Consider the following 21,718-nt stretch of genomic DNA (forward strand, 5'->3'; position numbering starts at 1 on the left):
CCACGAGGCCGCCTGCCTGCTTTTCACCGTAAGAGGGGAGAATTAGGGCTTTCTTTGCTCGTCCCAGTCCCGGACGGAGTCCCTGTCCGAATGGAGGACTCCGCCAAGAGGAGACAGAGACTTCAGGCCATGCGCTTGGAGGCAGAGGCCACCTCCTCCTCCTCCTCTCAAAGCCTCAACTCTTCCGTTCCGCCGTCTCTACCTTCGCCTCAGCTCTCTAACCCTCTTCTCGACCCGCCGCCGGCCTCCGAGAGCTCGCCACCGGCCCGCAGGTTCGACTACTACACGGACCCCATGTCGGCCTTCTCCGGTGCCAAGAGGAAAGGCGGCCCCGGTGCCTATTGCTCTCCGACCCCCCCTCCCTCTCGCCCTAATGGTAACATCCCCCTTCGAGAGTTATGAAATCGTAAACGGTTATTATTAGCTTATCATGAAATTATCATCCGATTCTGATTGGCTGCAACTTTTTGTCTTCAATTTTGTAATCTGCGCTCGTGAATTGCTCCTATACTTATCGTTTGCATCTTATGATATTTAAATTTCCTTTTCTGATAGCCAGTAATTTATGTTATTGTGTAGTTTTGGATGATATCTTGTGGGATTCATGGTTGCTTTCCTATATATTTATTTAGAACAAAAGAAAGCATCTTCAATAATTAGGCAATTTCTTGTAGGCTTACCTCCTTAATTTAATATGGGTCACTTTGGTTGGATGTGAGTTTGGGAAATGCTAGAAGTGAGTTTATGTGGAATTACTTCTCGAGGGGTGAGTTTTAAATCCAGTTATTGGTCACCATGCAGTGATGTTTTTAAAAGTGACAAAGTGAGATAGCCAATTGTTTTCAGACATTGTAATTGTTGGTGCAAAAATCCGCTTGCGTCGGAGAAGCTGGAGTCGAGGGAGTCGCGGTCGCCGCCGGGACCTGCAAAAGAAGTCTAAATCGGAGGTGGGGTTGCTCCGGCAAGACCCTCCGACGCTCAAGTCAGTTCTCTGCCTCAACAAGAATGGAGTGCTCGAACGAAAATTTTAGCAGAGTTTCTAGGTAAAAACGAGAGCTTATGGAATAACGTACCTGTGATTCCCCTTTTATAGGCGGAGGGGGCAACAAACTGATGGTGACGCCTGTAACCGTCTGGTAGTGGGCCGTCCATGGTCAGAAAAAGTTTGTTGCCGAGAGTAGTGGGGTGGACCCGTGGCTATTACCGGGGCGTGCCACGTGGAGTCTGCCACGAGAAACGGAGCGGCGTCCATTGTCGCGACTTGCCAGAGGATAGAAGAATCGCGCGGTATCCGTCACAGGAAGTGGAGCAGGGCCGTGACCATTATTACGGCCTGCCAGGGAGTGATGGAGCCGCGTGGAATCCGTCGCAGGAGGTGGAGCAGGGTCGTGGGGTGATGGAGCCGCGTGGAATCTGCCGCAGGGAATGAAGCAGAATCGCGGCCGTTACTGCAGCGCGCCAGGGGGCGAAGGTCTGCCGGCTGAAGTCCGGCTGGAGTGTCTGACGGAGAGAGGTAGTTAGCCATCTGTCCAAGAGGAGCTCGGAATTCGATTTTCGCAAGAGTTCGGATGGAGTCTTCCTTCAGTCACAGACGGGGGTGGAGTCCGGCTCCCGTAGGGGTCTGGGCGGAGCTCACCGGCAGTTGAAATCGAGGACGAGGCCCGACTCCCGTAGGAGATCGGGCGGAGTCTTCCTGCAATTAAAGTCAGGTGCGAAGTCCGGCTCCCGTAGGAGTCCGGACGGAGCTTACCAGCAGTTGAAGTCGGTGACGGAGCCCGGCTCCCGTAGGAGTCCGGGCAGAGTCTTCCTGCAGTTGAAGTCGGGGACGGAGCCCGGCTCCCGTAGGAGCCCGGACGGGGTCTTCCTGCAGCTGGAGTCAGGTGTGAAGTCCGGACGGAGCTTACCAGCGGTTGAAGTTGGTGACGGAGCCCGGCTCCTGTAGGAGTCCGGGCGGAGTCTTCCTGCAGTTGGAGTCGGGGACGGAGCCCGGCTCCCGTAGGGGCTCGGGCGGGGTCTTCCTGCAGCTGGAGTCAGACGCGAAATCCGGCTCCCGTAAGAGTCCGGACGGAGCTTACCAGCGGTTGAAGTTGGTGACGGAGCCCGACTCCCGTAGGAGTCCGGACGGAGTCTTCCTGCAGTTGAAGTCGGGTGCGAAGTCCGGTTCCCGTAGGAGTCCGGACGGAGCTTACCAGCAGTTGAAGTTGGTGACGGAGCCCGGCTCCCGTAGGAGTCCGGGCGGAGTCTTCCTGCAGTTGGAGTCGGGGACGGAGCCCGGGCGGGGTCTTCCTGCAACTGGAGTCAGGTGCGAAGTCCGGCTCCCGTAGGAGCCCGGACGGGGTCTTCCTGCAGCTGGAGTCAGGTGCGAAGTCCGGCTCCCGTAGGAGTCCGGACGGAGCTTACCAGCAGTTGAAGTTGGTGACGGAGCCCGGCTCCCGTAGGAGTCCGGGCGGAGTCTTCCTGCAGTTGGAGTCGGGGACGGAGCCCGGCTCCCGTAGGAGCCCGGGCGGGGTCTTCCTGTAGCTGGAGTCGGGGACGGAGCCCGGCTCCCGTAGGAGCCCGGGCGGGGTCTTCCTGCAGCTGGAGTCAGGTGCGAAGTCCGGCTCCCGTAGGAGTCCGGACGGAGCTTACCAGCGGTTGAAGTTGGTGACGGAGCCCGGCTCCCGTAGGAGTCCGGGCGCAGTCTTCCTGCAGTTGAAGTCGGGTACGAAGTCCGGCTCCCGTAGGAGTCCGGACGGAGCTTACCAGCAGTTGAAGTTGGTGACGGAGCCCGGCTCCCGTAGGAGTCCGGGCGGAGTCTTCCTGCAGCTGGAGTCGGGGATGGAGCCCGGCTCCCGTAGGAGCCCGGACGGGGTCTTCCTGCAGCTGGAGTCAGGTGCGAAGTCTGGCTCCCGTAGGAGTCCGGACAGAGCTTACCAGCAGTTGAAGTTGGTGACGGAGCCCGGCTTCCGTAGGAGTCCGGGCGGAGTCTTCCTGCAGTTGAAGTCGGGGATGGAGCCCGCAAGGGTCAATCCCGCTGAGAACTTTGACTGAGGGTATTTTATACCCAACACCAGTCCCCCTACTTCCGAGTTTGAATTTCGAATGAAGGAAGTACAGAGAGATTGACATAGCCGAAGTTGTCCCCTCGAATCCTGCGTACGACTGTCCTCAGATATTTTGGCATTAAATGTGCGCGTGCTGGAGTCTTTTCGAATCGGGGCGATACGAAGGGACCCTTCGAAATTTCGCTGGTATACTGGTCCAGGTACGGTGCAATAATGGCTCTGCCAACCGTCAGCCGCTTTTAGCCGCCTGCCGTGGCGAGTGGGACACGTGTCGAGCGCGGGCCGGCCTGGGGGGATTCGCGATCATTATGGCGCCGGATTCCAGGGTCTATTTAAACCCGTCCTTCCACCTTTAGGGGCCCTATTCCACTCCAGAGTTCTACCAGTACTGTCCTTCCTTCGAGAGCCCTGTTTCTTCGAGAGCCCTGTTTCTGTTGGCGTCTTCTCGGGCCATAGGCGCCCTTCGAGTCGTCCCTGTCCTCGCCCCTCTGCATCCCTCAGAGCGATCTAGGTTAGTCTCAGAATCTTCATCTTTCTTCCCGCCACTTAGGGGCCTTTTCTTTGCCATTTTTTTTTTTCTGTTGTATTCCTCTGAGTTAGTCTCTGTGGCCTCTCGCCCTTTGTCCTGTCCGTCTTCTTCGGGATCTTTAGAGTCTTCATTCGAAGTTATTCGAAATGTCTTCCGGCTCTTCCGCTCCCAGCGGTTCCGGGAGTTCTTCCGCCTCGACCCCCCAGGTCCCTCGTTCTGTAGACGAACCCGCATCTGGGGCTGGGCTTCGCCCGGTTTTTGCGCCGGGCGCCATTCCATGCTCCCTGACTCCGGATGAACTCCTTCTGATAAGGGTTCAGTATGGAGTTCCTCCGGAGTACGACCTGGAGCTGTCTGGCCCCTCCGACCGGGCTAGCACTCCCCCACCCGGTCGTTTTTGCTTGTATCAGGAGGCGTTCCGTGCCGGACTCCGGCTTCCGCTTCCGTCCTTTGTTGTCGCCCTCTTCCGCTTCTTAGACATCTCTTTGGCTTCTGTTGCTCCGAATTCTTTTAGGTTTTTGATAGGGTTTCTCTCCCTTTGCCACGTAGTCGAGGTCCAACCGTCCCTCTCTCTGTTTAGGCACTTCTATACCTTCAAGCGTCATCCTTCGGCGAAGGACTGGTGGTATTTCTCCCCTCAGTTCGGCAAGAAGGGGTTGCTGAAAGGTGCCCCCTCTTCAATCCATAACTAGAAGGGGAAATACTTCTTTGTCTACTGCCCGACCCTGAGGCTGGGCCTGCCCCCTTGGGGCTCTCTGAGGGATTCTGCCGCCGGGCCCCCAGCCTGGGGGAGGACGACCTCCAGGCTGTCCGGAAGCTTCTCGCCTATTCCGCTCCTTCCCTTCCCAACCTTCTGAGGGAGCAATTTTTGTTCAACATTGGCCTGAGCCCCCAGGATCCTGCGAGTACTTCATCTTTTCCTTTCTCTTCTTTTCTTCTGTCCTTCTTCTTTCTCTCTTTTTTTTTCTTCTTTCTCTCTTCTTTCTTTTTTTTTTTTTTTGTGCCACTCCTTTTTCATTCCATTATTGATTTCTGACCTCTCTCCCTTTTCTTTTTTCTTTTTTTTTTTTTTTAAGGAATGGACGTCGAAGCAGCACGGATGCTTGCTAGGGGCTTCAAGGCCCACAAAAGAAAGGGTGCCGCGGCCTCCGGATCGGCAAAGAGGGCCAGGGAGGAGGAGTCGAGCTTGGCCGTGCCCGTCCAGGCGGCTCCAGTGATTGACATTCCCTCGGACGCCGAACCTACGGCCCCCGGGCTTCTTCGAGGAGTCCACCGACTGGGGCTTCCATTTCGGGGGTCCGCCCCATGGAGGCGCCCGTAGTCGAGAGGGAGAAGAGAAGGAAGTGGTGGCCCGCAGGGTGAGTAGCGCCGAGCCACCGCTGACGAGTCCCTCTGTTCCGAAGAGGAGCCGGAGAATCCCTTCAATGACAGGGACTTGATCAGGCGGTTGATCGACGGCTGCATCCTGTCCGAAGTCATCGAGAGGATCGACCGCGCCGATCCTGAGCAGCGGGTTTGGGACTCCCTAGGGTTCTTCCTCGAGGTAAACAAATCTTCATTTAACCGGCTATTCGGCCTTTGTTCGATCCCCTTGTCGCCCTTGCAGATTGGGCACCAGCTCCTCGCCAATATCGAGGTGACGAACCGGACGAGGAGGGACGCCATCCAGGTGGAGGAGCGTTGCCGGGCCGAGGTCGCTCGCCTCAAAGAAAAGGTAGTCGAAGTAGTCGTCCTCCAAGAGGCCCTGGAAAGAGAGAAACAAGCCCGGGAGGAGGAGAAGCAGACCTTGGAGGAGACGGTGAGAAAGGCGGAGGCCGAGGTCGCCAACTTGGCTGAGCAGATTCCAGTCCTGGTCTCGGAGGCCAGGGTTCTTGCGGTAGAGGAATTCAAGACCTCCGCGGAGATGAGGGACCTGAATGTCCAATTCGGCCAGGAGGCGTTCATCAAGGGGTTCGACCTCTGCCAGGAGAAGGTGGCCAGGAAATTTTCGGAGCTCGACCTCAGCTTCCTGGGTGAGGAGTCTGAAGACGAGGCCGGTCCCTCTCCCGTACCACTGCTGCCGCAGCCCCCATTCCAGGAACGCCGATCTCTCCAACTCCTGCCCCTGAGGTCTGAGACCTCCGACCTTGTATTTTTATTTTATCACAATTTTTCTTTTCCTTTTTGTCTTCAAGAATCATCCAATCAATAAAGTTGAATTTCTTGTCGTGGGTGGCCTCTCCCTCCTTCCTTTCTTCTCTCTGCTTTTCTTTCTGCGATGAGGCGTGTCTTGACGCTTTTGCCTTCCGATGGCAGTGTCCTGCTGAAGCACTTCCCCTCCCCTGGGGATTCCGCTGAAGTCGACGATCCAGCGGCTGAAGAAGGAAGTCCTTCACTTGACAAAAAAGTCAAAGAAGATGGAAGGCGAGCTTCGCAGATTGAGAGAGGGTCATTCTGAAGCCACCGCGGAGGCCATCCGCTTTCGGAATCTCCACGTGAAGGGGATCATGGAGTATAGCCGGAGGAAGGTGGACTTCGCGAAGGAGCTTGAGGAATGCAAGAAGAGCGCCAGCGGCCGAATTTGGGCTCAAGCTACCAAGATCAGTGCTCTCAAGGTGGAATTGTCGGCTGCGATGGAGAAGATCGGCCAGCTGGAAGGAAGTTCGTCCCGGCTCTTGGCCGGGCCGACGGCGATCGGGAGTGGTCGAAGGTCTCCGACCTTCAGCAGCAGCTTCAGGACGTCGAGGTGAGCTACGACGTGCATCGGGCCGGTTGGCGCAGGCAGGTAGAGGAAATAAAGGGAGACTCAGGGTGGCGACCGACGAAGTCGCCCGTCTTCAGAGGCAGCTGGCTGACAGGGCTCAGCTGACTTCTGCCCGGGATTCCAATGAACTCCAGTCCCTGAGAGGAACCATCGAAGGGCTTTCTGTCGCCCTTGGGGAAAGGACGGCTGAGCTGCAGCAATTGAAGATCCAGCTGGCATACGAGCAACAGGCCGTCACGGACGCGGAGGCAGAATTTGAGGTCCTGAGAAAGAGGCGTCGAGAGGCGGAGACCGAGAGCCAGCGACTTCGTCGGGCGCTCCAGGACGCGCTGCTGAAAAGGAGAGAGCTAGAAGAAGAAATTGAGAATCTAAGGCAGTCCTGGATGAGGGGTGGAGCAGATAATTCTAGGTCGGAAGGAGCAGAGCTTCCCTAGGGCTCTTTTTGTCCTTCTGTCTTTTCATGTATACATTTTTCCTTTTGTTGTTTTGTCCCGTTTTTGTCATTTTGCTTTTCTTCCTTTGGCCTTCTGGGTTTGTGGTGTATATTTCGCAAATGGAATGAAAAGGGATTTTGTGTTACCTCGCCCGCATATTGTATTAAATTTCGTCCGCCGAACTTCTCTTGTCGTTCGACTCGTCCGACGTTGACGTCGTTGGGGGTGCCCAGTCGTCGATGCACTGGTTTGCTTTCCTCGTCGTTCACGACCGCAGGCTCGAGCTTGGTGGTCCGAACTCCGCATTACTTCGGAGACGTCGCTGTCTTCTTGACTTGTGTCGAGAGCCTTCTTAGAGGCCGGGGGTGTTTGGTAGGAACTTCCCGTCTTTGTTGAGACGAGGTTCCTTAGGTTTTGGTGTGGTTTGTCCTTCATCTGTTTCCGACGTTGCTCGTCGCTCTTCCTCTTTAATTTCTTTCTTTTTCAGAGTGAGGGCCCCCCCTCGCTTTTTGCGGGGTTGCGTAGGAGCGTGAAGGTGCCGCTGAGGGGTCTTTCCCTTTATCCGATCTTGTCGGGCGGCCGGGCTTCGTCACCGTCAGGGCGAGGTTCTCCTCCTGTTCCCAAGGGGCCGCGGGGGCACATAAGGGCCATTGCAAGGGTCTCTCCCCCCATCCGGTCTAAAAGAACCGAGCCTTCGACTTTGCTCATGTCAGGACGAGGTCTCCTCCTGTTCCTGACATGGCTGTGGGGGCACATTAGGGCGTTGTAAGGCCTCTCCCCCCATCCGGTCTAAAAGAATCGGGCTTTGACTTTGCTCATGTCAGGATGAGGTTCTCCTCCTGCTCCTGACATGGCTGTGGGGGCACATTAGGGCATTGTAAGGCCTCTCCCCCCATCCGGTCTAAAAGAACCGGGCCTTTGACTTTGCTCATGTCAGGACGAGGTTCTCCTCCTGTTCCTGACATGGCTGTGGGGGCACATTAGGGCGTTGTAAGGCCTCTCCCCCCATCCGATCTAAAAGAACCGAGTCTTTGACTTTGCTCATGTCAGGACGAGGTTCTCCTCCTGTTTCTGACATGGCTGTGGGGGCACATTAGGGCGTTGTAAGGCCTCTCTCCCAATCCGATCTCAAGATAATCGGACTTTCATTTTAGTTATGTTAGGATGAGGTTCTCCTCCCGTTCCTAACATAACTTTGCTTTAATTGTTTGAAGGGGTTATACCCAGTCGTGACAAATCCATGCCAAATGGGAGGAGCATGCCAAGTCGAAAGGAATTTAGATTCAAGGCGAAATCGTAAGCGATACATTTACAGGTTTCCTGGGTTCCATAGTTGTGGAAGGTCGCTCCTCCTTGAGGCCCTCCGGCGATGGAGTCGATGGTCCCGATTGGAGGCTGATCTCCGGGCTGCTCCTTCCTCCTTGGCGGCTCAGATTGCGGCAGGGCCCTTGGCCGATCTTCTCTACCCTCGGGCCGGCGTCGGATGAACCTGTCGAGTCAACCTCGCCGGATGAGCTCCTCGATCTCGTCTCGGAGCTGAATGCATTCCTCCGTGTCGTGGCCGTGGTCGCGGTGGTAGAGACAGAACTTGTTGGGGTTGTGCTTCCCGGGGTGTGTGCGCATCCTCTCTGGCCTAGGGAGCTGCTCCCTGACCTCCATTAGTACCTGGGTCTTCGAGGCATTGAGGGGGGCGTAGTTGCGGAACCTTCCTGGTGGAGAACCCCGTCGAACCCCGCGATCCGGACTCCTCTGCCTGCGTACCCGGGGCGGAGTATGGGCACGCTTGTGCCCAGAAGGGGATCGAGAACGTGGCTGAGCTTCCTCGACCTTTTTTCGACTGCGGGCTTACTCGAGTCTCCCGTCTGCCGCTCTCTCGCGGTCTCCTCATCCTTCATTTTGAAGGCTTCTTCCGCTCGGACGTACCCTTCAGCTCGAGCCAACAAATCAGCAAAATCCCTGGGGTACTTCTTCTCCAGGGAGAACAAAAGGTCATTCTTCTGAAGGCCGCCCTTCAGAGCGGCCATTGCGACTGATTGGTCCAAGTTCCGGACCTCTAGCGCCGCGACGTTGAAACGGTTGATGTAGGCCCGAATGGACTCCCCTCCCTCTGCTTGATATTGATGAGGGACTCCGAATCCTTTCGGGGCGCCGGCTGCTGACAAAATGGGCCACGAATTGGTGGCTCATCTGATCGAAGGAAAAGATGGTACCCGACTTCAGAGCCGAGTACCAGTTTCTCGCCGCTCCCTTCAAGGTGGATGGGAAGGCTCGGCATAGAATGGCGTCGGGAGCGCCATGAAGCAGCATCATCGTCTGGAAGGCTTCCAGATGATCAACCGGATCCGAAGTCCCATCGTAGCTTTCGAACTGGGGGAGCTTGAAGTTTGGCGGGATCGGTTCCTACATGATCATTTGAGAAAAGGGAGGGTCAGTGCAAATATCTTCACCATAAGCGGGGGGAGCATGGCGGAGTTCTTCAATCCGCCGGTTCATCTCTTGGAGTCTCCGGTCTAGGAAATCCTCTCGACTTCGAGTGTCGAGGGTCCTCTGGCAGAATGGGGGCAGGGATCTTCCAGGGGTGGAGTCGTGATCCGATTGAGGGCTCTCCACCCTCGGGTTCTTTTCCCAGGAAAGACGGGATGGCTGGCCCAAGTGGCCCGCCTCGCCGCCGGATTCTGGTGTTCCGACGACACCTTTCCAGGCGCACTGATGCCTGCGGCTGCTGCTGCTGCATAGCCTGCACAGCTTCAGTGAGGCCTCTGACCTGCTGCGCTAGCAGATCAAACTGCTCCGCGCCGACCGCCGTCGCTAGAGGAGGATGAGGTTGGGAAACAGGAGGTGAGGCCGGAGCCTGAGATCTGACCGCGGAGGCCGTGGATCGTCGCGTGGACGCCTTGCGGGGAGGCATCGAGCAAGGACCGAGTGGAGAAAGGAGGGGGACGCCGGAAGAAATGCCCGGGGGCGGTCCCGTCGAGCACTCCTTTAAGAACAAGGATACTACGAAGACACAGGCCCCTTCCTCTAGCGCCAATTCTGTTAGGTGCAAAAATCCGCTGCGTCGGAGAAGCTGGAGTCGAGGGAGTCGCGGTCGCCGCCGGACCTGCAAAAGAAGTCTAAACCGGAGGTGGGGTTGCTTCGGCAAGACCCTCCGACGCTCAAGTCAGTTCTCTGCCTCAACAAGAATGGAGTGCTCGAACGAAAATTTTAGCAGAGTTTCTAGGTAAAAATGAGAGCTTATGGAATAACGTATCTGGGGTTCCCCCTTTTATAGGCGGAGGGGGCAACAAATTGATGGTGACGCCTGTAACCGTCTGGTAGTGGGCCGCCCATGGTCAGAAAAAGTTTGTTGCGGAGAGTAGTGGGGTGGACCCGTGGCTATTACCGGGGCGTGCCACGTGGAGTCTGCCACGAGAAGCGAGCAGCGTCCGTTGTCGCGACTTGCCAGAGGATAGAAGAATCGCGCGGTATCCGTCACAGGAAGTGGAGCAGGGCCGTGGCCATTATTACGGCCTGTCAGGGAGTGATGGAGCCGCGTGGAATCCATCGCAGGAGGTGGAGCAGGGTCGTGGGGTGATGGAGCCGCGTGGAATCTGCCGCAGGGAATGGAGCAGAATCGCGGCCGTTACTGCAGCGCGCCAGGGGGCGAAGGTCTGCCGGCTGAAGTCCGGCTGGAGTGTCTGGCGGAGAGAGGTAGTTAGCCATCTGTCCAAGAGGAGCTCGGAATCCGGTTTCGCAAGAGTTCGGATGGAGTCTTCCTTCAGTCACAGCCGGGGGTGGAGTCCGGCTCCCGTAGGGGTCTGGGCGGAGCTCACCGGCAGTTGAAATCGAGGACGAGGCTCGGCTCCCGTAGGAGCCCGGGCGGAATCTTCCTGCAATTAAAGTCAGGTGCGAAGTCCGGCTCCTGTAGGAGTCCGGACGGAGCTTACCAGCAGTTGAAGTCGGTGACGGAGCCCGGCTCTCGTAGGAGTCCGGGCAGAGTCTTCCTGCAGTTGAAGTCGGAGACGGAGCCCGGCTCCCGTAGGAGTCCGGGCGGGGTCTTCCTGCAGCTGGAGTCAGGTGCGAAGTCCGACTCCCGTAGGAGTCCGGACGGAGCTTACCAGCGGTTGAAGTTGGTGATGGAGCCCGGCTCCCGTAGGAGTCCGGGCGGAGTCTTCCTGCAGTTGGAGTCGGGGACGGAGCCCGGCTCCCGTAGGGGCCCGGGCGGGGTCTTCCTGCAGCTGGAGTCAGGTGCGAAGTCCGGCTCCCGTAGAGTCCGGACAGAGCTTACCAGCGTTGAAGTTGGTGACGGAGCCCGGCTCCCGTAGGAGTCCGGGCGGAGTCTTCCTGCAGTTGAAGTCGGGTGCGAAGTCCGGTTCCCGTAGGAGTCTGGACGGAGCTTACCAGCAGTTGAAGTTGGTGACGGAGCCCGGCTCCCGTAGGAGTCCGGGCGGAGTCTTCCTGCAGTTGGAGTCGGGGACGGAGTCCGGCTCCCGTAGGAGCCCGGGCGGGGTCTTCCTGCAGCTGGAGTCAGGTGCGAAGTCCGGCTCCCGTAGGAGTCCGGACGGAGCTTACCAGCGGTTGAAGTTGGTGACGGAGCCCGGCTCCCGTAGGAGTCCGGGCGGAGTCTTCCTGCAGTTGAAGTCGGGTGCGAAGTCCGGCTCCCGTAGGAGTCTGGACGGAGCTTACCAGCAGTTGAAGTTGGTGACGGAGCCCGGCTCCCGTTGGAGTCCGGGCGGAGTCTTCCTGCAGTTGGAGTCGGGGACGGAGCCCGGCTCCCGTAGGAGCCCGGGCGGGGTCTTCCTGCAGCTGGAGTCAGGTGCGAAGTCCGGCTCCTGTAGGAGTCCGGACGGAGCTTACCAGCGGTTGAAGTTGGTGACGGAGCCTGGCTCCCGTAGGAGTCTGGGCGGAGTCTTCCTGCAGTTGAAGTCGGGTGCGAAGTCCGGCTCCAGTAGGAGTCCGGACGGAGCTTACCAGCAGTTGAAGTTGGTGACGGAGCCCGGCTCTCGTAAGAGCCCGTGCGGGGTCTTCCTGCAGCTGGAGCCAGGTGCGAAGTCCGGCTCCCGTAGGAGTCCGGGCGGAGTCTTCCTGCAGTTTAAGTCGGGTGCGAAGTCCGGCTCCCGTAGGAGTTCGGACGGAGCTTACCAGCAGTTGAAGTTGGTGACGGAGCCTGGCTCCCGTAGGAGTCCGGGCGGAGTCTTCCTGCAGTTGAAGTCGGGGACGGAGCCCGCAAGGGTCAATCCCGCTGAGAACTTCGGCTGAGGGTATTTTATACCCAACACCATCTTTGTTGAGTGTTTGAGGCAAAAAAAGAAAAAAATGTTGGTTCAAAAAGAGCATGCAGGAATTCTAAGATGCTGTTGGGATGATAGAATGGGAAATGTCTTCACATAATGGATGATAGATAGTCACATAAGCTTCAAGAGAGCTGTATGCAGAAAATTATTAATGGAATTTTTTAGTATCGTGCTCAGATGTTGGGCATCATCCTTAGTTTATAAAAAGACTTGGCACATACACAAAGTGGCAAAGGTGATGAACAAATGCAAAGTAAACAAAAAAGAATTATGAATTTTTTATGTGCTAACAAAGAAGGTGATGTTGGAGAATAATATTGTTTATCAAGTGAAATTTAATGACAGAAATGCTAAGATTGCAGAAGCAAATTGATTTTTTGCACTAAGGCTATTGATTATGAGATATCTTTTATTACTCACTGATGGTTGGGTTTGGAGGAGACATCTTGTCAAGTTATATGCTAACAATATTAGATGACTGCAAACAAGAGAAGTCTTAGATTGAATGTGCTTCGCCAGGTTTTTCATTCGTGATTCATTGAAAAATTGGGTTTAGTGCAATGCAATCCCTTTGAATGCAACAGAAGTAAATAATGGATGCTGATTCTTTGAACAAAGGTTGTATAGACCCATTCTATGTCATTACTCTGGTATCTCTTGGTTTCATGCATCAGAGGGTCTCGTATCATTTCAGGTGCTTCTTAGTCATGGCTTCCAGGCTCAATTTTAGGTTTCATGTATGCTACACTTTGTCAAATTTCGATTATTTTTTTTGTTTATTGTTCTAGCTATAGGGTTGTTGTACTGGTAGGTACCGGCGCATACCGAGCATACTATAATGTACTGCTATAAAAAAATAAGGCTCAGTATGCTGAACCAACCTCTATACCTGGTATACTGACACTATACCCGCATGGTATTGTGGGGGTTTGATACCAAGATGGCGAATCTTGAATTGAAGTAATTGGGAACGATGCCTTGTGTTGCTATATTTTAGTTTCTTATTTATAAATAAGATTTAGTTTTGTCCTTTCATGGTAGGATCCATGGAAGACATCTCTTTAGGATTTGCACCTTCCAAAGACTGACTGAACACCTTGAACTTATTACTTTTTGTTTGTTGCAAGTATATCGCGTTGCCTATCCCTAGTTATAGTTAGCATGAGAAATTTGGTTTAAGTTTGTTGATTGATTTAGTTTTCCTGCATTACATGTATATCCTATTTCTTTGTCTAACCTTAGGAAGTCAAATGCATGTTTGCTGCGTAAAAGAGGGGACAGAAGTTTTGCACCTCTTTCTTGTGTGTGATGTTGGGTGTGGGAGGTGTAGTGTAGTTGTGTAGATGTCCTCTCTCTCTGGCTGCTTGTTAGGAGCGGGGAGTCAGGAAATAGGAAATTTTATTTTGTGTTTGCTTTTCACTAATTATCTATGAGAAATTTTATTGTGTGATTGAGTTGAGACCAGTAGTCCAACTAAGATGCCATTCTTTAAAAATGACACAAAAAATTTGACCTGAAGTGGTGATTTTTTTTAATAATTCTTTCGAGCTTTATACCCATTTATTTTGGACTTTAGTAGATTTTTCTAGCATACAAAGTTTCGTCTATCTAAGAACCACTATTTACTTCTAGAAAATATCACTATAGAGAGGCTTGGTGAAAATTTTAGCTTGTATATTCATTCTTGTGAAATTTCGTATGCCTTCAATGCAATAATGCACCAAGCACCATGCTCCAACCATTTACCTCTGGACTATTGACACCAGTGTAACTCCTCATACCTGAGCACGGTGTTATAATAGACAACCAGCTTCACTTCAAGTTGCAAAAGTTGCTCTGAGGGAGAGTGACCGAGCAGTTTTTGAAGCCCCTCAGTTCTTGCCAATGTCCTGCATCTATTTCTAAAGATATTCCCAAAAACTTCTTTGGTCCAATTTTAACAGCAGCAGTCAAGGCAGTAGCGGTATCAATCATAGAATGATTATTAGGCATCCAAGCATCATAAAATATGTTTTAAAATCTTTATGCAACAACCAAGCAGCCTCATACCTGAAGGGTCTGAGATGAGGTGGAGGAGGTGATAAGCCATCTCTGTCCAACATGATAGGATGATGGTCGGAGTGGGTTTTGGGTAAGACTTTCACCATGTCTTTCCTAAACATGTCTTTCCACTGGACATTAACTAAGATGCAATCTGGACATTATTTTCTTGGGCATTCGCTCTCTGATTTCTGGTCCAGGTGAGGCAGCGTCTGGATGCACCCAAGTCAACAAGATTGCAATTGTTTATCCAATCAGTAAACCGACTGCACCTCCGCAAGGATGAAAGCATTCCATTAGTTTCATTAACAGATGCAAAATCATTGAAATCTCCAAGTAGTGCTCATGGAAGTGAGGTTGCAGATGAATACTCAATCATAGCTTGCCAAAATAGCTCTTTGAGTTGAGTGCAGTCTCACATATACAAAAGAGAGAAGCCACTGGAAGGCATTGACACCAACAATTTTTGTACGGGTGACTTGAGCGTTTGATGATAAAACTTGAAGATCAATCATGACGCTGTTCCATATTAACCAGAGGTTGCTTGAATAGCCCTGAGATGACACTCTGTCATCATGGGAAAAACCAAACTGAGCTGGTAGATGCATGAGGTCAGCACCAGAAGCTCTTCTCTCCTGCAAACAAATTGCTTGCGGATGGTATTCGCGGTAAATATCATGCAAGTTGCACCAAAACTTGTTATTTCGAACTCCATGACTATTCTAGATTATAGCTTTCATAATTTCTAGGGATAGCAAAAAGATAATGAGACTCACTTATCAATATCCTCACTAATCTTGCCTGTATCTCCATCATCTTGCAAACTTGACTTGTAACCAATTCATCCAAAATGAGGGCTACGATTGCATTCATGATAGTGAGAGGATGATTCTGAAGTATTACGAGAGCTTCTCCTACAGAGACGGTCACTGAGGGCTTCTTTGGTGATTGACTTAGTGGAGGAAACTTGTATGTCAGGAGGCTTGGGATTGAGATTATGAGATTATGGGTAGGTGCATCATGTAATGGGGGTTCAGAGACTCTGAAACAAGGGCTGTTTGGTACAGGTTATTAACATGAGGTTTTGCAGCCACTATGGTGGTATTGGTTGAAGTATAGGGTTGTGGTTGGACTTGAGTCGAACTGAAATTTCTCAACTCAGATTGAGGCGTAGGGATATTAGAATATGCTTAGTTTTTTTGTTTGGTTTGGTTTGGTTGTTGGGAAGTGCACTTATGATGGTTTAGGCTTGGGGTGGTGGGTTAGTGTGGGTGTTGGGTGACTGTTCTTGGATTCTGGGTCTTGGGTCACATGGATTACGATGAACTTCAGTCTCCGTCTGGTGTTGACCACCATACACAGTCTGGAGAATCCATGCTTTCCAAATTTGAGTTGTTCCTCTGATACTGGAGGATTTCAAATCTGTTTTGGTGATTTTGATTTTGCAAAACATTCTCTCCTTGGTTTTTGCCGAGTATATTGGATTTCCTTCCTTGGCTGTGGTGCGGACGGCATTGAGCTATCATACTTGAACCAAACCTCTTATCCTCCACCTGAAATTGTGCTGTTGTTGTTGGTGGTGGCAATGGAGTGGCCAATGAATGTCCAACCTTCTGGTTTGCTTCACCTTGTTCACCCTTTTTCTTTGTTGGACATGATTCCTCTCTATGTCCGTATGCCCCACAGTGAAAACAACTGAGATGGAATCCCTTATATTCAATCCTCTGGATAATTTTTCTCAGCTTGACTTTTGAAAATTGAGGCTGTTGTAGGCTAACTTTGACACAGATTCTTGCATAATGACCCCAAGCTCCCAAACCTGTGTTTGCCTCCCATTATGATGAGCAATGTCTAACAGAACCTCTTCATCATGCCATTCAACAGTCAATTCTGGCAGTTGGATCGAAGCTATGGCAGTGTTAACAACTGCTTTGGATGGCTGGAATTATGGCCTCCATTATTGGACACGAACGCAATGATAAAAAAAAATGAAATATGGTCCACCAGCAAGAGCATCCTTCACATGATCTGCATAGTCAAAATGAGCAGCATAAAAGCCATTATCAAGATACAAAGACTCGAACTTACTCACCTTCCAGAATCTTTTCAGCTTCTCAATGAGTATGGGATAATTTATGGATCACCCCAGCAATTTCATGATTACTGCTCTTCATGTCATCTTCGTCATCATCTGATGTATCCTCCAAATGGTGGTTAAGATTGAATCAGCCTTAGGATTGGACACAAGAGTCTCCTTGAATGATCTCATGCGAGGAGATTTAAAGTCTTCTGTAGGCGTCTCCTTTTCTTATTATTTCTTTTTCTTTCCCTTCAATTTCAATCAATATTCTTCTAGCAATACTTTTTCTAACAAGAATTGAATGTAAGGCTTTTGAATTTTACATTGTCAATGAGTTTGAGAATTTCTTGATTGACTTCTTTTTGCAAAACTCACTAATGCCTTTCGTTCCTTTGTTTAGTAAGCCATTTTGGTGAACATTTTTTGGACTCTTGATAACATCTCGAAGTCACAAGCCTGAAAAATACTCCAGACTTTTGGGTTAGAAAATACTAATTTTTATCAAGAGAGAAATATTTTTCTTGTGCTTCTTTTTCCTTTCTATTTGTCTCTTAATTAGCACTTAATAACTATCCTTTTTGTATTTTTTCCTTTATTTTACTCACCTCTCAACTCGCCAAAATTATTGCTCTTTTTTTTTTTTTTTTGCTTCTCAAAATTTCCCTTTTACTTTGTTTATTTGTTTCTTCTCTTTTCAATTAACACTTAATAAAATATTGGCTAGTGGAACTTTTAATGAAAAAGTTGTTTGTTGTTTGCTAACTAAAATGCTATGGAGTTTTAATATCTGTTTTTAATAGCCAAATAGGGAAAGTGCTTTTAGCATCAGGAAATGACAATAAATAACATACCATAGTACTTTCAATTATCTAACGGTTTGTGATTAAAATATTGATATTATAAAATATTCTTAATTTATAAATTATTTATGTGAATATTTTAATCTAAGTAATATAATATTTATATTTATTATAAATTTCTAACAATATTTGCATAATATGATTATAATATAATAAGGTGTTATTAGTATGATGGTAATAGGACAATATTATAATAAAAATAGTATAACACTATTATATTTTTATTATGTTATATTGTTATTATGCTGTGCTATAAAAAGCTATTCTTATAACGTGTTATTAATTTATAAATTATTTTTAGTTATTGTTTAGGGTGATTATCAAGTAACAAAGAATATCATGATATCAAATTGGGTAGTTCTTGATTCTAATAGCAATGCAAATCCCAAATACAAAAACACAATAAAGTTGTTCATATATCCACAATCATAATTGCAACGTAAATATTCACCTGTATGTTAGGAGTAGATCCTCCTCCTCGTCATAAAGTTGAAACTTAAATTCCTTAATTGCATGCTTATGGCCATAAAAAGAAGCCAACTTAAATGATTATGTAATAAAAAATATTTTAAATTAATTTTTTAAACAATTCTGTTATCGGGATTCAAACTATGTATTTCTAGTGAGTTTTGCACCCTCCTCCCTTCACGCTTTCCAAAAAAAAAAGGCTTTCCGACATATCTTAAGTAGCGCTTTTGTCCAAAAGCTCTAAATTGGAGCTTTTACCTAGTAGACCATTTTCAGCTTATGGAGGAACTTTCAAAATTTTTGTGGATCACTTCATAATTACCCAAAAGAGCTTTTGGCCCTCCAACAAGCGCTTTTTGGTTCTCAAAAAATGAGGCCTAAATCTTGTTCAATGAACTGGGTGCTTGCCTCTTTTTTCTTTGCGTAACAGGGCCACATCACCTAGGATATTATATTCAGAAAGTGCAGATGTAGCAGGGCCATTTGCTTTTATGTTTGTTTTGTTCTATTTTGTCTTCCTTCCCTTTTCTTTTGTTTTTTTCTCATTTTTCTATATATTGTTTCTAAAATGAGAAATAATAAAATGAGACTCTTATCATTTGATTTTGAACACGTACCGTTTCTTGTTTTAGTTGGACCAAGGACCTTTCATATGAGTCATCATCAATTACATGCAACTCATCTCAAGGTTCTACTTCGTATCAAATGCCACCCCAATTTTCCCCAAGCACCTCATGGAGAAGCCCTGTTCAATATTCAACTCCGTACAGAGGCTACCAAGGAACTCCTGTTGGTGGCTCTGGTGTCTTGACTAGATCTGGTGGTTCCCTTCAGCGACCGCTGTACCTCAACTCCTCTAAGCGGTGGTTTCAGCCCTCACCATGGACGAGGAGGCAGCCCATGTGAGTACTCCAGGAATGAGAGGTAGCCCACATTCAAATTCTGGTAGAGGCAAAGGTGGGCGGTTCAGTGGCTACCACAGTCCACGATGGACTAGAGGACAGGGCAGTGGTTCCTATCGTACTGGTTCAGACCGGCAGGAAATCGATCACTACTACCATAAGTCTATGGTAAAAGACCCATGGCGTAAGTTGAAGCCTATTGTTGGGGATATACCAAGCCGAGGAATTGGCTTCTTGACTCGAAAAAGTAAGGTTGCCGAGAGTGGCAGCAAGTTCAGTTTTCTAAGACAGGCTGCCTGGCTCAGTTTCTTGCAGATGAAGAGGCTGCCAGTGAGATGTAGTTTCTGTTTGATTTCATAATTATGTTTACACAGAAGTGTTACCTTCAGCTAGCAATCACTGTGTGGTTAATTCTGTATAAAGCATTGGGAATCTGGTTAGTGTGGAATTCAGCTTGCTCGGGAGCTGGCCCTGCATCCATCTCAGGTTATAGGGGTTTGGATTTATGTAGGATTGGTGTAAAATACAACACGATGGAGAGGAATCAACTTGGTTGGTTAATTTACTAGCATAAGATTATTACAGAACCAAATTGCAAGATTAATTGTGACAATTGCATATTACCTTTGCTCTTTATTTCAAACCGATGCTTCACATGGGACTATTTTACATTTTTGGTTACTGAAAAATGACCCGAAGTGCCACTTATTTACCTGCATCTATTTTATCACAAAAATGGTTAATTTACATTTTGTTTAACTGATGGATACCTGTCAAAAATTCACAAGTTCATCTGTGTCAATTTTGTTATTTTATCTCTACTGCATGTTCATTTGGCATTATCGAGGGTGATTTCCTGCAGCTCTAGCCATAAATTTGCAGCTTGCAGTATACGAGGAAATAGTAAATTTTAAGTCCTTTTCAGTAAGTATGTTGCTCCATGATAATCTCCTGGTAGGGTCCGTAGGGAGATGGTTTGACGGGGAAGTTTATAAAGTATTTTCTCTAATTATTTAAATGATTAAGCCTTATATTTTGAAGTATCTGATGGTCGTAGAACAGATGGGATTTGCATTTGTTTTTTCGGTGGAGAGGATATATTATGCAATCGTGGTATAAGAACATGTGGTAGTAATCCATCAGGGATCCTGAAGCTGGAGAGGAGCAACAAAGGTAGACTCCGGAAGTTGTCACTAAACATTCGAGGGCAGTGGGGAACTAGGCTAGCCCAAGCAGCCCAGCGACCCCGCCTGGTATAACTGGGCCTCGGGCGGAAAGTTTTAACATGAAAACCTGGTTCAGCCAGGGCCGGCCTGGGCTGGATTTTCATCTCCACATAAAAGAGCTCCACTTTTGGCCCGGTCTGGTCACAAAAGAGTACTTTAGCCACGCCTAGGCCTGGGAAGCTTGGGCCTAAGCCAGGCCAAGCTGCAGCTCTATTATGTAATCCACTAACCATCAGCCATATTTATATACATATTAAATTTAATAATAATAATCAATCAAAGTTAAAACAGTTATTGAACAACAAATACTGTAACATGCTTATGCCCTGGCTGCGCTATTAGGATGCTAAGATAGAATCGGAATATTGAAGATAATCATTGATATGTAAGGACCCATGTGAGTATGGATTGTCTCATATCAACTATACATCGTAGATTTTGGGTATCTATATGGAGCCAAGGAATTTAAATAATATCTTTTGGTTAATTTTTTTAGAATGAGGTCTTGGATTGTTGTAAATGGGATCAGAGTAGATGTAGTCCATAATTCATAGACATTGAGGGATAATATAGTATTCGTCTATTTAGGCTGATCTCGGTGCTTGTGATTGGATTTATAGTACTTATGAATGGATTAAAATCTTTAGCTTGACTAGAAAGCCACAGCTCATATGAGAGGAGGATGCGAAGATTCATATGAGAATTTAAATAATATCTTTTAACTAACTTTGTTAGATGAGATTCTTAGTTGTTACATAATATCAATATGAATTTAGATATTGCTTTTATTGAAACTGATTTGTAAGATGAACCTACTCGTGTGGAAAGTTGGAATAATTCAACCCTCTATTTTTTTCTCCCAGGTAAATTCTCTTAAACTAGGTAACTGCATGTCATTATTCTTGAAATAAAAACAACATATTTAATCCAGAAAATGAAAAACATGTGAAATCTTGGTTTCTATAAGAGTAGTAAAATGACACCCTCCGATTTTATTACCAAAAAAAAAAAGACACCCTATGATTGATAACTGGCCTACTTGATAGAAACTTGCGTTTCTATCCTAAAATTAGAACAAAAAAACTCTTCATTTAAGTTTGGATGCTGCCTAGACGTAAATTAATTACCTGGTGGATAGCAATTATGCATATATAATATGTACTGATCTATTATGTATTATTAGATATTTTAGATGGCTTCAACATATATAATTTTGGTATGCTGTTTTATTATACATTCATCCTTTTAACTTAAATGCAAACCGTCCCATAAAAGGTAATCTACAACCAGTTAAGCATTTGAATTCAAGCAGAACCCAGCCAAAAACCAGAAAAGAAAAAACGGACTCAAAAACTTAGATTCAATCTTAATCCAATCCATTTACACCCTTTTTCGGTGTAATTACTTGAATACACTAACATATCCATCGATAGAGTAATACGTTGACTTCTGTTGAGTAGCTTGTTCCAGTAATTCCTCAAGATGCCCTTTTTTATGCACAAAGTACATGCTACACTCAAAGGAATTAACATTATTCATGGGAATTGATGCAACATAGGATGACAATCCATGACCCATCTTGCAAGTCATCCGAGATAACTAGGTTCAATTTGGTTACATGAGTTCATATCATAAGTAGGTCAGCTCGACTAAGTCGTTTATTAAGTGGTTTGGGTTCAATTTTAGACTTCACCTGTCTATACTATTTTGACCTATCTAATAGTCAGGTCGGATCCATATTAAGAGTTTTAGTTAGGTTGGGTCAACATTATTACGATCGGATCCATTTTAAAACTCGTTCACCTTCCGAACATGTTTAAGATCTAGCTTAAACACTATTATTTCAAGATAAGAACCACCTTTAGATCATGTTAACAGGTCATCATAGATCCTAGCCATCATGGTGGACCGTGTTATTTATTTAATAAATAAGTTGGTTCAACATCTAATTTTTACATCATAAATGGTTTGGGTTAGGGTTGACAGGCTCCTTTCCAGGAACTTGCTGTCTCAACCTGACATGGATCTAATCATTCTGTCCGAACCCATTGCAACCATCAAATGTGTACTACATATATTATATATTTAACAGATTTTCAACAAGTAAAAAGATAACATA

General features: G+C 48.3%; 1 pseudogene; it reads left to right on the plus strand.

The window, feature by feature from the left end:
• LOC105053396 (protein SICKLE-like) lies at positions 1–18,996 on the plus strand (annotated as a pseudogene).
• Positions 18,997–21,718: the final 2,722 nt, after the last annotated feature.

This window comes from Elaeis guineensis, chromosome 10 (genome assembly GCF_000442705.2).
Source record: "Elaeis guineensis isolate ETL-2024a chromosome 10, EG11, whole genome shotgun sequence".
NCBI lineage: Eukaryota > Viridiplantae > Streptophyta > Magnoliopsida > Arecales > Arecaceae > Elaeis > Elaeis guineensis.